The sequence below is a fragment of the Oryzias melastigma genome, linkage group LG10, assembly GCF_002922805.2.
Source record: "Oryzias melastigma strain HK-1 linkage group LG10, ASM292280v2, whole genome shotgun sequence".
In the NCBI taxonomy this organism is placed as follows: Eukaryota; Metazoa; Chordata; class Actinopteri; order Beloniformes; family Adrianichthyidae; genus Oryzias; species Oryzias melastigma.
The window spans coordinates 6,854,674-6,869,917 of record NC_050521.1 but is presented as its reverse complement, the minus strand read 5'-3'; the positions used below and the strand labels follow the sequence as shown (position 1 = coordinate 6,869,917).

At 39.5% G+C, this 15,244-nt stretch overlaps 1 long non-coding RNA gene across 1 annotated transcript; it reads left to right on the top strand.

Annotated features, from left to right (window-relative positions):
• Positions 1-10,586: 10,586 nt before the first annotated feature.
• On the top strand, positions 10,587-15,002 carry LOC118599207. The gene is made up of 2 exons (XR_004948504.1): positions 10,587-11,219; positions 12,512-15,002. It is a non-coding gene; the product is annotated as an uncharacterized LOC118599207 (long non-coding RNA).
• Positions 15,003-15,244: the final 242 nt, after the last annotated feature.

Genomic DNA, 15,244 nt, shown 5'->3' with positions numbered 1-15,244 from the left:
AAGTATGATCATTTAAAACAGGACTGACATAACTGCGTGAATATGCTGGTAGAAGAAAAAAAAAAGTCTTCCCTGAAAGTCCAGAGTCACGGAGTCATACTTTAGTGCTCTATTGAGAATCTCAGCAGGGAACTGATTCTCTGAGCTGTAATATAAAGCAGCTTCAAGCTAATCCCCTGCAGCAATGCTGTGAAATGGCCTTGGAGGAGTTATGATGGTCAATGCAAATGGATACTGCAATGATTCATGGGAGACACAGTCATTGGTGCCCTCGGTGTCCTTTTATGGTCATTATAAAGCACAGCGTCCGTCCACCTTAGTGTTCTGTGACTTATGAGACAGATGTCGGCTACAGCAACCCTAAGAATAAAATGAGGAACGATGACGTGCTAACACGGCAAACCCCAAAAGTCTGATGATGTAATCATACTGGCCGTGTGGGGCGTGTTCAAGAATGTGCTGAATGTGGGTTTTTGAACATGCTTTTGCCAATGTTGTTCTTATGGTCTGTCGCTATCCCATACTAGCTCATGTATCGACAGTTGGAAGACGCTTGGCTCAAAATGTCATAGCGGTGCAAATCTTGCTCCTGGTTTTTTCTTTCTATCACAGCTCTATTGCGATATATGAAAGGCTTGGTGTCATATAATTCCAGCTGGGCACAAACCACAGATAGTACTTTCTCTTTTATTATTATGTTTACAATAGCTGTCACTTACAGTGGGGATCAAAAGTTTGGGTAAAATGTAAAACGTTGTAATATTGTGCATAAAGAAACCAAATAAATAAATATGTCTAAATGACATGTGAGATATGCAAAAAAAAAGAAGAAAAATATGCTTTCTTTCTATCATTTACCCATTCAAAATAACAGAAAACAAAATAATTGTGAGTGCAAAAGTTTGGGCAATCTGCACCCCCTTTGACAAGTATCAGCTTGTAAAAGCTTTTAGCAACCAGCCCAGAGTCTCTCAATTCTTGTCTGAGGTATCTTCATCCGGTTTTCCAGTTCTTTGAGACCTCTTGGATTTCTGCTACGCACAGCTCTTTTAAGGTCTATCTATAGAAACTCTGTACTCCTTTGTTCTCCAAACATATTGTTGCTCATTGCGGCCAAAAAGTTCAATTTTAACCTCGTCGGTCCACAAAACTTGCTTCCAAAAGTATCTCTTGACAGTTGCACAGTGTAGCTCCAGAGTCTGCAGGTATTTCTGGAGGGATGGTTCAGTCAAACGGGGATTGGACTTGCTTTTCTTACAACCCTGCGAGCTGCTCTGTCTGAGATTTTTCTTTGTCTTCCAGATCTTGCTTTAACTTCCACGGTTCCTGTTGACCACCATTTCTTAATTACATTCCGAGCAGAGGATATTGGCATCTGAAAACGCTTTGCCATCTTCTTAAGGACTTCTCCTGCTTTGTGAGTATCAACTATTTTCAGTTTCATTGTTCTAGAGAACTGCTTGGAAGAACCCATGATGCTGATTGTTGGAGTAAGGTCAGATGATTTATTTTTGTCCTTTTTGTGGAAACTTGTAAACATTACAAACCACTGCGGGAGGCACAAACACATCTGTCATCAGTAGGAGAAACAGACATTTAAAAAAAAACAAAAAACAAATGCAATGAAAATGATGGGAACCAAATGTTTCACTGCATGGACCAATGATTCTGAGGTTTTCACGAGCCTGAGCGTTTATTTCAACACAGTTAAAGTCATCAACATATAAGCGGAAATCACTTAGTTCAGCTAACACACAACAAAGAGCAAATAAGGAAACCGATGGTGATGACGCAACTAAAGGATGAAGCAATGCTTTGTGTCTAAACATGTCCAATTTTTGCTTCTTTAACAGGAGAAGGCAAGCAAACGTGGCGTCTTGTTGTTTTAGCTCCTCAGAGGCAGTCACAGCACATTGACCTGGTTTTCACTGAAAATGCTCATTTGAGTAACCACTGTGAGAGGAAACCTACTTTAAGCCCTCGGGTCTGTCACAACCAAAGAATAGGAGAGCCACAACTTCCAACCACTGCTTCTTTATTTTGGTTTAGTACTGCAGTGAGACAGCTGGATAATTAACAGTGACAAAAAGCCATCGCAATGAAGAGATGGCACGAAGACTTGTCAGTTTTAAGTTCAACTCTTTCTTTTTTTTTAACCTCACTTTACCTCCTGATGAGCCAGTCAAATAAAGCCATCGCCTGAGGGACGAGAGTGCTAGTCCTCAGAGCGGAGCCAACGTGACACATTTAAAACGAGAGGGAAGAAATAGGCAAATGTCTAGGCAATTAAAGAGAAGGCCGATGAAAAGTTGCTGCTAGGCACAGTTGTACGACAATGAAGGAAAAGAAAATGAAGCTCCTGACTCCATATCTGTGCCAGATTCTTGTGTTCAGATCTTCAGCCAGGAACGTGAAGACTTTCACCTCCAAAATTATTCATTTTTTCCTGCAAGATGTCCTTTTCCTATTTTTTCCTGTTCATAAGCATTTAGGAGGGGCATACATTTAAAATAAAGTAAAGCTAAATAAGTGAAAACATACATAAATGCAAGAATTACTGAATAATTCCTTGTACATTTTTGAAGATACGGTTTGCAAATATGCCAAACTGAGAAGTTCTTTTGAGGTTTCCTCTAAACTTTAATAAAAGAAATGTGTAGTAAGATATGAAACTATGAGTAAAACATTTCTTTATGGTCAGCTGAAATGCATAGGTTTATATGCAGAGCTGAGAGGGTGTGTAGGTATATTGTTCTTTTAAAGAGATCTAAAAGAGTGGTGACAAGCATGTTCTCCTAGACCTAGACAAATAATTAAAACTGTTTTATCAGGAGCTCAAACATTTACTTTAGCACAGGTACACCACAAAATTACAGCTCTTTACACACTATGAGGTGCATTTGATAGGTTTTTTTTTAAATTATTTTTTTCAATAAGTGACTGCATCTTATTACCAGGAGGGCCTTATATATTGATTAATTCTGTTTTTGCTTAATTGATGTTGAAGTCATTTAGAAAGGTATGCAGTAAGCAAAGGAGTTGCAAACAAGGTTGGGTGTTACTGTGAATATGTTAATGTAACACATTTTCATACCCAAGTCATCACATGCTGAGGTTTGGTTAAGGACCCTCTGCGTCAAAAAATTTCATTTGGGTGTCCCCAACAAATCGTTTTTTGATTTGATGGCCCATTACATCACGGGTCCCCAACCTCCGGGCCGCAAATCGGAACCACTCTAGCAAACCAGGATGCGGAGCGCACCAGTACCCTAACTAAGTACCGGTATTCTACCGGTACTAAGTACCGGTTCGCATCTGGTACCGCGTCCTGACCCAGTTTTTCCTGGTACCACGTCTGGTACTGGTTCGGGTACGGTATTGCGTCTTGTGCCGGTTTAGGGTACTGGCACCAGGTTTGGGTACTGGTACCAGATGCATCTCGGGGAACCAGTCTGTGGTCAGTACCACATCCATTACTGTGTCCTGATGGTTGTGGACCCTTGATTTTACAAGCAGGACATCAAAAAACGACAAGTTGGGGACACCCAAAGCGTCAAAAAGTGGGTCCTTAACCAAATGTCAATATGTGACGACTCGGGATGAGAATGTGTTGAGTTAATGCAGCTAATGCATAGCAGCGTCAGACAGTTTTGTTTCTACTTGTTACCAGTAAAGTGAGGAGTTAGCGTAGTCACAGAAACATTATTTATTTATGTTTTTGATCAGTTTTAAGCTGTTTTTTACGTGTTGGATACACATTTTTTTAGTGAAGCTACATTCACACCAGACTCTGCAGTGCGTGTTCAAACAGCCACTTCTAATGAAAGTCTACATAAACAAACTTAGCCATGAAATCTCTAGCGTTAACACATTGCTATACAAGTTGAAACCAGTTGAATTTTTACCAATCTGGAACTCAAATTTGGTAGTTTTGTGTGGGTAGTGCCTCTTTCTTTTTACGGATGTGCAAACCATTTGAAAAGTGACCATTGAGGTGAAATTAATAATTGCAGTTTGTTTATGACACTAAGTCTTTCATATATTTGATTTAAGCTATGAAAGACAAAGCAGGATTCATGAGATTTGCACCACTCTGGCATTTTGCATTAAGCCTCTTCCAATTGTGATAAACTGTTCTTAGTAGTGATAGCACAGTGTAAAAACTGTATGCTCAAAGAACGTTGAAAAACCCAAGTTCTTCATCGCATGTCCGCTGTGTACGTGGCATTACAGGTATTCGAATGCAGCCAGCACTTCTAACATTACATGTGGAGTCTTATGAACAAGTTGTAACATTTCTGTGAACACAGTTAATATAGTCTGACTGACTCATGGACTTTTTGCTGAGTTTTGTCTCTGAATGCATCCTAGAACATGTTTTAAACAAGTATTCTAATGGGTCACTTAGGGCTGGGTGTTGTTTTCGTATAAAAGTTGAAAAAAAAATGTTTTAGTAAGAATACAGGATTATTAAGATGTTTTATTTTTATAAAAGGAGGTTGATAAAACTTCACACAGGCTCAGTTTTCACTGCAACGCTTTTTGGTTCCCAACAGTTCCACACAAATCCCCACATCAACACTCTTGATCTGTGCCCACTGCTGCGCTCACCATGATGACAAACAACCCAACAATGCTAAAAACACAAAGCGACTTTTCATGCTTATGTGTTGCTTTGATTCTACTCGCTTTTAGCCTGATAGATTAGAACAAGAACTTCAATTTCATAGTCTTTAACAAGCAAAAAAGCATTTTTTTTCTTTTGAAATGTTGTGTTTCTTCAAGCTTCTAAAGACATTTTTACAAGGCAGAAAATCATCAATCACTGCTGAACATGCTACAAACTACGCTGCATGCTTTTTGACTCCCGTTATCAAAAAAGATGTATTCATCTTGAAATATCGACAGTTCTGTTTCATTCAACAAAAAATATTGTTGCTTTGTATAATTGCTTTTATTGATATTTCTTTGGGCTATGCTGAATTCAGTATTTCATCTTTGAACAATGTGTTAGAACAGAAAACAAGCATTTAAAGTTGAAAGCATCAGGGGTTAAATTGGGGGTGTGTGCCTTTGGTCAAATGTATCGAGGTATTTGAAAAGATCCACACAGAAGGAAGTTTTTTGTTTCTCATTTTTCATGAGCCCTTTTGTAACAATTAGGAATTGTCATAATACAGTTGAAGACGAATGGGGAACATGTAAACAAATACAATACATGTTTTGGTTTTGACTGGGAAAAGATAAAAATCGACCCCAAAATGTGATTGATCTAAACCTAAAACACAATTTACAGTTAGCATACAATTAGCAAAACTCCGAACTCTTTGCAGAACACATGACACATTCTCACTTTTAAACACAGTTGGCATTCAGAACAGACAAAAACAAAAGTTAACACAAAGATTCAAAACTCAAACAACTAATCAAAACGATCATCTTTTGAAAGATGAATAACAAAGTATAAGGCAAGTTGGACTGAGACCCAGACTGGTGCAAAGGTCTGAACCTGAACTGGACCCAGACAAAGAACAACAATTCTGACAAGATCTGGGCTACGGGTTTTGACCATGTGTTGGTTCATAGAATGACCATGAAGGAATTGGGTCAAAAGGTCAAGTACTTCTACTCAGCAGGTTCACTGTGTCATCAATCATACGCACAGTCAACAAGAAAATGACAGAGACGATATATTGCTGTTGTCTGGGAAATTGTCAGTTTTCACAAAAGTCTGCTCATCATACAACAGTTCAACACAAATTACCAATTTACTTTTTCTTCTTTTTCTTAATCCAATTAACAGCAAATACATATTTCTTCTTATTGCTGGAGAATGTACGAAATACAACTATGTATTTGGTAAAACCTGTTCCAGGCCGTGGACATGGCTCGTTATTACATCTCTGTAGAGGCTGGATCAGACGACATGGTGAAGAGCAAAAATGTGAACCTGGATTTACTGTGAAAAAGAATAATCCGTCGCTGTACCGGTCCGTTGTGGTGAAAAGAGAGCTGAGCCAGAGAGCAAAGCTCTCAATTTACCGGTCGATCTTCGTTCCAGTACTCACCTATGGTCATGAGCTTTGGGTCGTGACCAAAAGAACGAGATCCCGACTACAAGCGGCTGAAATGAGTTTTCTCCGGAGGGTGGCTGGACGCTCCCTTAGAGATAGGGTGAGAAGCTCAGTCACCCGGAGAGAGCTCGAAGTAGAGCCGCTTCTCCTCTGCATCGAGAGAAGCCAGTTGAGGTGGCTCGGGCATCTGGTCCGGAAGCCTCCTGGACGCCTCCCTGGTGAGGCGTTCCGGGCATGTCCCACTGGGCGGAGGCCCCGGGGAAGACCCAGGACACGCTGGAGAGACTATGTTTCTCGGCTGGCCTGTGCACGCCTCGGAGTCCCCCCAGAGGAGCTGGAGGAAGTGGCCGGGGAGAGGGAAGTCTGGGCATCTTTGCTTAGACTGCTGCCCCCGCGACCCGGTCCCGGATGAAGCGGAGGAAGATGGATGGAAGAATAATCCGTAATACTGCTTTGTACTATTTTTTTCTTCAACCCTTTTGATTACAGTGTCAAGTCTGTTGTGTTTGCTACACGTTTGTTGGTTTTGACAACAGAGTCTTGATTGTGACCTCAAAGTGAGCTATTTGTATATTGAAACTACATTTAGAAAATTATGTTTTATGTTTGGGGAAACAGATCAAATATTTCAGAAAATGTGTTTTAACAATCTGTAATTGTTTTTTAGCTTTACAGTAAAATTAAACTAATGGATAATCTCGCATTAGCAACATTTGACATTCAGTCTGTAACCATTATCCCCAGTGTAACATTATGTTTGAGGGGCTTCTGACTGATGCCACAGCCCTAAATGTCTGATAACCCTGGCGATAGCTTGCCTTTCCCACATCCTCATTAGGAAAGTACAGGACAGGAAGTAAGTTGGGTAAACAAGCTCCATCCATTCCATTAATAGCTGCAGGCTCCCCTGCCACCACGTCATTAATTATCTGGTCTTGCACAGAGATTAGAAGTGGAAAAACAACAAGCCATGTGCCAGCATCTACTGCCTGGAGGTCTGCTGACTTTTTAATTAGATAGGCATTCCTGATGAAGCTAAAGCATCGCAGGACTTACTCAGACGTTCATTCTGATATTTAATTGCTATTCTTTTTAAAATGTGTCAAAGCTCTGCCACTGCACAGGATATTACTGATTTTATTTAACTGAGTTTCGCTAGTTAGGAGTGGCGGGACAGTGCCTTCTTTTCTTTTTTTTAACACAACCGAAGTACAAACAAAATTCCCTTCTGGAAAAATTGTTGAAGCAAAAGAGAGTCCAAATGTGAAAGTCCCCCCTTAATTACTGTAAATGACAACAACTTGCTAATGTGAATCTCTGAGAGTCCGTCATCTGATCTGTGGCCAAACTCAAGGACACTTTTAACCCTTTAATACTGGAGATGTCACTGGCTCTTTGAACTGTAACTCTTTGACCTTTCACTCAGTTCATTCCAACAGACTCTGGAGTGTCACAATCAGTTGGTTTAATTACTTAAAAACGTCACTACTTTAGTGTTGCATATCAGTACAAGACTGTTTTTCTTCACTTCAGAATTCTTTGGAATTACATTAATTGCAGAAAACATTTGACGAGTTAACATTAGTCATAAGAATGAAAACACTGGAGTTAAAACTCGGACATTTAAGTGGTTCTGTATGGTGATGTTGGGCTGCACGGTGGAGCAGTGGTTAGCGCTCTTGCCTCACAGCGAGAAGGCCCCGGTTCAAATCCCGGCTGGGACCTTTCAGTGTGGAGTTTGCATGTTCTCCCCGTGCATGCGTGGGTTTTCACCGGGGACTCCGGCTTCCTCCCACCATCCAAAAACATGCTTCATAGGTTCATTGGTGACTCTAAATTGCCCCTAGGTGTGAATGGGTGTGTGATTGAGGCCCTGCGACAGACTGGCGACCTGTCCAGGGTGTACCCCACCTTCGCCCTTCAGTAGCCGGGATAGGCTCCGGCACCCCCGCGACCCCGAAAGGGACACAGCGGTCAGGAAAATGGATGGATGGTTGTATAGGGATGTCCCGATCAGGTTTTTTTGGGCCCGATCCGATTCCGAGTCATTGGATTTTGTGGATTTGCCGATACCGAGTCCCGATCTGATACCTTTTTAACACATTTAAAAAATGAACAAATTGAATAAACAGATTTGTGTTGTCCCTTATTTATATTTCATTAACCTTCCTTTATCATTAAAAAGTTAAATAGAACACTTCTGTGAAGGAGCTTTAATAAAGAAGTAAAAATATGCAAATATAAACTAGGGAAAAAAACAATATTTTCATGTTGTATAAGTGATAATTAGTCTTGTGAGAAAGTTAAGTGACTTTAGCTTTAGTATCTTTAGAGCTATTGAACATTTTTGACCAAATGTGATTCCTGTCATTTAAAATTCTTAAAAATAAATATGACTTATAACAGTACGCCAACGCGGCTAACGGGTTGCAATACTGGACTATGTTTTGCTTTACATGTCACTAACATGGTTGGGACATAATGTGGCAGTTTTGGGTTTTGTTTGGTGGTTCCTTCTTGAAACCACTGAACCAATGATATGGGGACCTGCATCACCGCCTACCTGTGGTGAGGCGGGTCCCTGGCTGTACTGCTGCATTTGGTTGGCTATGCAGCTATTTACAAGAGAAGGGGGTCCCAACTATTAGCGTTTCCAACAACCAATCTACATTCTCAGCCTATTTTCCAGTTGTATATTTCCATCAGTTAAGGGGTGGGGGGTTGTGTGCGGGTCTGGGGGAGGAAACTCTTAATTTTCCTGCTTGTCTCTTATAACTTTTATAACTATACTTATTTTTTCGGTCTTGTTTCAATGTAAGGTGCTTTTTAAAGTATTTTTATATGAAAAATGCTAAATAATCGTGTGCCTATGGTTTTCTTAGCATATGCTAATGAGGTCATTCTTTATTAGTTATTTTTACATTGTAGATATTTGTATTACATGTTCTTATTTTCCATATTATATTTTGTATATATGTATTTTTCTGTCATCTAGTGTTAGTATCTACAGCTGCGCCTTTTCAGATATTAATAAATAAACAACAGATCATTTGTTTATGAATGCATAGCAGTTTTGAGAGGATTTTTACTGTTGGTGTTGCACAAAATTGGGGGATGCAAGGATGTAAGTAAGAGTAGAACTGCTGACAGGTGTGCCCCATAGTACAGAAAATACAGTAAACGCTTGACAGGATACAGTAAAAATATATATATCATGACTTGCACAGCTAAAGAAAACAACTAATTTTGTCATTATTTTTGTCCCTTCCCTCTTTATTTCACCCTCAAAGCCTTGGATAAAACACCACAGATGTTTTAAAGGTTAGTTCATTTCATTAGTTAATTGTGGCGTATCACTATGCTGAATTTAGCTTTCAGTTGAACATATCAATAGTTATTGAAATAATGAAACTGAAGAAATCCAAACTCAAACTGAAATGTTATATGGGTTTTACAATCTGGAAACTGGAGTTCCTGTCAGCTTCATAGAAATAACCGCTTTAAACGTTACTTGAGCCACTTAGTCTTTGGTGTCTCGTGTCCAGACTGTGTTCAGCCTCACCATTTTCACCTTTAAAAAACAAAAAAAGTGCAGTGTGTGCTCATGTGCTTCAAGCTCCGTAGTTGTCAGCTCAGCTTTTGCTTGTAACCTACCTTTGAAAACAAAACCCTGTTCTTTTTCTCCCCTGCAGCCAAAGTGTGTGAAGTTCCTCTTCCTTATTCTCCCTTTAATAATCCAATTTATTTTCTTCCAGATTTCACTTGATCTGGGTTCCAACCCCTCATGCCTCATTTAGGTGTCTGTGCACCCTTTCATACCATTAATTATTAGGAATAGTTAGAATTTGTCTGCACCTGCCCTGTGGCATTCAACGCTTCAAGTCAGATGCAGAAGCGTAGAGCAGTTTGGATCAAAAGAGGTGCAGAAGGTACATGCAGAAGGAAATGTACCATACACAAAAGAGAAATAACATTAAAGAAAAGAATGAGGTCCAAATGTGTAGGGACAAAAAAGGACAGAGGTGTTTAGTGCATCTTGAAAGGGTTCCTGTCAGCCTGCAACTATAGCAGCTTATAATGTGATAGTTCAGGGTTGACTTTTTGTGATGCATACTTATGCTTCCTCAGTGCTCGCTCCTTCTGTGACCTGGAAATCCTTCCTCTTTCGGCATTCATGTGGATATACCGTTCACTTAAACCTACTTGGAGGAGACAAAGATAAGACGGGGATTGTGGGTGAGCTCAAAAAAGAGGAGCCATAAGTGTAAGCTATGGAAGAGAAGACTTCAAAAGTCAGAAGAAATCCTGGGTCTTCGATTATAACAGGTAACTTTATAAATTGCCTCATACTTTCTTTTATGCTCTCTGTCTTTGACCCTGGTTTTTGTCTATTTTATACAAAGGATGTGGAAGGTTTTAAGGTTAAAAGCAACAAAGAAATATGAGACCACAGCAATCTAAAAGATGCAGCTGGAGCTATGATTTGATTTTCAAAAGCCTAACCTTGAAGTCCCATTCCGATCGTCTTGTGATCTAGATCAGTGGTCCCCAACCTTTTTGAGGCTGCGGACCGGTCAACACATGAAGATTTTACCACGGGCCGGTGGCAAGGGGTCCACGCTCCGGTACCGTAAGATTATGCCATTTTTAGCCAAAATTAAAACAAGCTGTGTTGTTTTCTACGACGTAGTTTCTGCAGAGCAGCAGGATTTTATCAGAAATTTGTCTCTGAGTTGTGGGCAGGACTTTTGGCATGGAGTAAGCCTACCTTCTTCCCATCATCCATCTGTTCAAACCCTCTCCCGCTATCTTAGAGCCCATCACTACCTTAACCTAAAATTACCAGTGCAAATAAAATGGCGAACAATATCGGACCTGTCCAATTATTTCCTAGATTATTTCCCCTAGATCAGAGATCCCCATACTTTTTTGTGAGAGGGTCACATAATTGTTTTCTTCTCTTATGTAGGGCTGGGGTCAATTTGAATTTCGAAAATTACATGGGATTACTCACTTTCTTATTTTGTTTATAAAGTCAATGTCTGTTCTTCTGTCCCTGCAGTAATCACTTGTTCGACCCGGTGGTTGGGGACCACTGCCCAAAATTCCTCCAGTATTGGAGCTTTCCAGCCACACGGTTTTGAGGTGAGTATGAAAAACCCTTCAACTGTCTCCAGTGGAATGATAATCTGCTTTCACTCAATACATGTATTTAGCTTGTTATGGAATAGAGCCAAAACAGAACTTTTGGGAAAAACTGAACTTGTCATGTTTGGAGGAGAACACATGCTGAATTGCATCTTAAGAACACTATAACTACTTGAATGGGGGTGGAAATATCATGCTTTGGGGCCGTTTTCTTTTTCTGAAGAGAGACCACAATGACTTAAGTGTGTTAAAAGGAAAGAATGATTGGGACCATGTGCTGTTGAGTTTTGTGTGAAACACATGACCCAGACAACCAAGGAGTGGGTTTGTTTAAAAAAAAAAAAAAAAGATCTCAACACCACAGAAAATCGTGAGGGTGAGTTTAAAGTCTGTGTCATCCCCAGGACATAGCTGTTTTAAGAAACATCTGCCTGGAAGAACCAACTTAAATACCAGCAACAGTGTGGGAAAACCTTGTGAAGAATTACAGAGAAATATTTAACTTCTGTAATTGCTATCAAAGAACACTTGAAGTATTGAGAAGTACTTTTAGTCACCGACGAAATACTTCTCCTCCACCATAATTTGCAAGTACATTTTTATAAATCAGACAAGGTGATTATCTCAATTGAAAATTGATTAAAATTGCAGGCCTTTCTTATTTTTTTAAGTGGGATAACTTGCACAAGGGGTGACTGACTAAATATGTTTTTGCTCCATTGTAATTTGGTACTTTAGGTAGAAAGTTTATTAATTACTTTCATACTTCTGCTGAATAAATATTACAGCTTAATCAAGGTGTCCCAGGAGTGTCAAACTCCATACCTTGAAGGCCGGTCTACATGGGGTCGACTCGTGATTGATAGATTGCTCAATTCCTACCTTGCCTGCCTATGTGTCGAAGTGCCCTTGGGCAAGACACTGAACCCCACCTCACTTCTGGTAGAAGGTTGGCACCAGTGTTCGTCAGCAGAGTCACCACCAGTGTGTGAATGGGTGAATGGGTCTGTGACTGTAAAGCACTTTGGGACTTCAAGGAACGTAGGAAAGCGCTCTACAAGTATACATCAATTACCATTTATATGTTTCCAACCAATTTACAATTGAAATTTCTTATTGGCGGAATACACCTGAGCCAGGTAATCACCAGGAGGCCATCTCTTGAGGTATGGAGTTTGACACCCCTGGTAGTCAGTATGCCACCGTTTACTGTTTCTTTAATGCAAAGCTGGTCTTTCAGGCACGTAGCTTCAGCACAAAAACACACAACACACTTTGTTTTTTGATAGGGTTTCATCAGACCAAGACTGCAAAAAGATCTTCAAAGTCATCTCATCTTTCTTCGGGACAGCAAAAAAAGAAAGAAATATGAGTGCAAAACAGTAAATTACATCAATCACTGTCACTGTCCGAGATATGCTCAGCAGTAAATGTCCTTCGATGTTGATACCTACACTTGATCAGCTCACTTTCAGTCAAAGAAGGCAAAAGACCTGAAAAGTCATCCAACACTGCATTAAGGACGCACTGCTTTGTGATGGTGTCATTGGCCTTTAAAATGTCTGATTATTAAAATGTTTTTTTTGGCTTTATTTTGAAAAGTTCTGCTTCTCCTTCTTATTTGTGCAGAAATGGTAAAAGCATAGAGTGAATGGTGACCACAGATCCACGCCTTCCTAAAGCAGAAACACAACTCAACCCTCTGCTGAACGTTTTAAAAGGTTTTCATAGTCTTCTCACAGACATATGGCAAGCTGAAGGTCATCTGCAGCGTGCTGTGTGTGTGTGTCAAACGAACACTAACTTGAATAATTGAATGTAAGGAAGTGTATGAATACTGATGAACCACAGGGAATAACAGATGTGTGGTTTCAGTAGTTGCTTCAGTATGAATTTAAGGGGGAAATTTGCTGGAACTGGCAAGCAGAACTCTGCCATGTCCCATTGCCAACTGAGCCTTGGAATTTGTCTTTTATTCTGCCTTTCTCTTTTACACGATTATTTACCGACTCCAAAAAAAAAGAGTGGTATCCTTATAAAGAAAATGATAACTCCTCACCTGTGAAGGACTTTCAAATAAATGTGTCGTTTCTGTTTAAGGGGTATAAGCGCCGCGCAGCATAAAGGCTGCTGGATTTTAAAAATGAATGGTAAATTTATAAAAATTCACATGTGAAAGCTGCCTACATTCCAGGCCTCGGTTATGGGCTATAATTAGCAGAGCCTATTATTCTGACAACAGCTGTCCTACAATGGAACTGTGGTGCAGAAGGATACATTTTCTGCACATGGTACAAGCTGTTTCCATGCTAAAAACCAAGGAAAAAGAGAGGAACGTTCCTCTGCTAAGTATTACGTGATTAGGCTTAGCTGAGACGATTTAAATATTTTATCGACTAAGCATAAATATGCTAGGACTATATTACAGCTTCAGGTCGTACTGTGTATTACATCTATTTCCAATTAAATACATGAATCCAGCACTCCCGTTTTACCATAAAGAACAGAATGACTGCTGGCAAAGATGCAAAACTGGTCCAAGGATTTAAGTCTGTGTTCAAGGCTGTTGGAGCACAAAACCGATAAAAAGAAAAATGAGTATGCAGAGATTAGCATGGAAGGAGACCCTTTAACTCTGTTTATGGAAGCAAAATGCTTTTGCTTGGAGAGTAAATCCCTTTAGAGGCAGCGATTTAACCGCTGTTTGCATATCTGCCTGGATTTGCATCAGCTTCAAGAGTCCACCCCATCAGGCAATCCTGTGAGCACCTACAGTGACATTGTCCTTCCCCAATCTTTCAGCAGCAGATATCATTCATGACCCCATCAGTAACAAAACTCCAACACTCACATTCTCTTTCATCTTTAATAAATCAACACGGCTACACCCACGGATTCCCGTGGCCTTCAGGAGGGGAATTTATCATTCAGCTGTTGACCAAATCTGGCGCAACCCAAGCTTTACTGGCAACAGCGTCAGAGGTTACATACATTTTGTTGATTTATCGGCATGATATACTGGACATGGCAAAATAAAATATGGTCCTCGGGACATAAGCCATTTATCTTGGAACCAATCTTCACCACAAGGACAAGCAAAAGAGGAAAACTGTGTGTAAAATAAACAAAACAGTTTTTTCTATGCCTGAAGTCATCGTATGCAGAGAGCTGCCTCACTTTCCAGATTTGTATTTGCCAGAATCTGTTTGTAATTTTAGAGGATCCTTCTGATGCTACGTTCACACCCGCCTCAGCAATCCACATTCAAGCAGGCATTTCAAATGAAAAGTCTATGTAAACGCCTGTAAATGTGTATTGTGGGCTTCCACATTTAAAACTCTTGCATTCATGCATTGCTGCTTAAGTTTCTAAATTTGTTTTAGGATTCCACAGAAAGTACAACCATTGAATGTGCTTTGAAAGTAGGGCTGGGCGATACTCAGCGATTGAATATCAATTTGACACTGATCTGATACTGGTCAATATTGCAAATATTGATACCAATATCAATATTTTGGGTAAATGTGGTGGATGTGCCATGAACCTCAAAATCTCAGTTGTTTTTAATTACAGTGAATTATTTTTTTGTAAGTTTCCCATTTTTAATTATTTGATAAACATAAAAACAGAATTAGGCCAACATTTTCTGTTAAATGGAAAACAGTTTATTAAAGTAAAAACTTATTGAAATTAAAAAGGAAGTGAAGAAGTAAATGCAAAGTATTCAACAGACACAAAAAGAAAAAAAACAGACAACTATTATACAAAAATAAATAAAAATGTTTAGCACCAAAAAAATGGTAGAAATATAAATACTTTGTTACTTCTTAGCCTTTAAATAGAAAGATAAAAACAGGTCAAAAGTAACTTTTAAAATAGGACTTTTTTGCAGATAAAGAAAAGTTTCAAACAACAGTGGAAATATTGATATGTGCAGGTCAGTATTGGTATGATACAGATACCAACTTTAGATCGATACTATCGATATTTTGGATCGATCCTCCCAGAACAAATTGAAAATT